The sequence below is a fragment of the Hipposideros armiger genome, unplaced genomic scaffold, assembly GCF_001890085.2.
Source record: "Hipposideros armiger isolate ML-2016 unplaced genomic scaffold, ASM189008v1 scaffold_33, whole genome shotgun sequence".
In the NCBI taxonomy this organism is placed as follows: Eukaryota; Metazoa; Chordata; class Mammalia; order Chiroptera; family Hipposideridae; genus Hipposideros; species Hipposideros armiger.
Genome location: NW_017731383.1, coordinates 3,540,721 through 3,541,354, shown reverse-complemented (window position 1 = coordinate 3,541,354; position 634 = coordinate 3,540,721). Strand labels below are relative to the sequence as shown.

The following is a 634-nucleotide window of genomic DNA, read 5'->3' as shown; positions in this document are numbered from 1 at the left end:
TTTCTTTTTCTTTTTTAAGCGGAGCCATCCTGCCACCTGTTGGCAGCTCAGCGGCTGCTCAGCTCGGGCCGGGAATTGAACTGCTGTTGCTCAGAGCTCAAACTCTTGAGCGAGCTGTTAACCAACTGAGCCACTCGGCCGGCCCTCTGAGGGTCAGTCTCAAAAAGAAGAAGAGGCACCTTCTCAAATCAGAAAGGTAGGGCGCAATAGTGGCCCATCTAGAAGTCAGTGGGTAGGTTTAGAGATAAAAATTTGAGGGAATCTATGCAGGATATGCCAATATAGCCTTTCAATTGATGTGCGAGCAAAACCTTTGTAACGTTGGATTTGGCAATGATTTCTTGGCTATGATACCAAAGGCACAAACAACAACAAAAAAACAGACAAACTGAACTTCATGAATTTTTTTTTAATTTGTGTATCAAAAACAATATTAACAGAATGAAAAGGTAATCTACAGAATGGGGAAAATGTTTGGAAATCATATATCTGATAAGGAATTCATATCATAATATATAGAGAATTCCTAAAACTCAACAACAAAGAAACATACAACTCCATTCAAAAATAGCCAAAAGATTAAATAGACATTTCTCGAAAGAAAATATACAAATGGCCAATAAACACATGAAAA

General features: G+C 38.3%; 1 long non-coding RNA gene across 3 annotated transcripts in view; it reads left to right on the top strand.

Moving 5' to 3' along the window:
* LOC109380130 (uncharacterized) overlaps nt 1–61 on the top strand; it is a 21,586-nt gene extending 21,525 nt beyond the window's left edge. For all 3 annotated transcript variants that reach the window (XR_002123382.1, XR_002123380.1, XR_002123381.1), the window contains one exon: nt 20–61. This is a non-coding gene — a long non-coding RNA (uncharacterized LOC109380130). The remainder of the gene's footprint in view (nt 1–19) is intronic.
* The last annotated feature ends 573 nt before the right edge of the window (nt 62–634 follow it).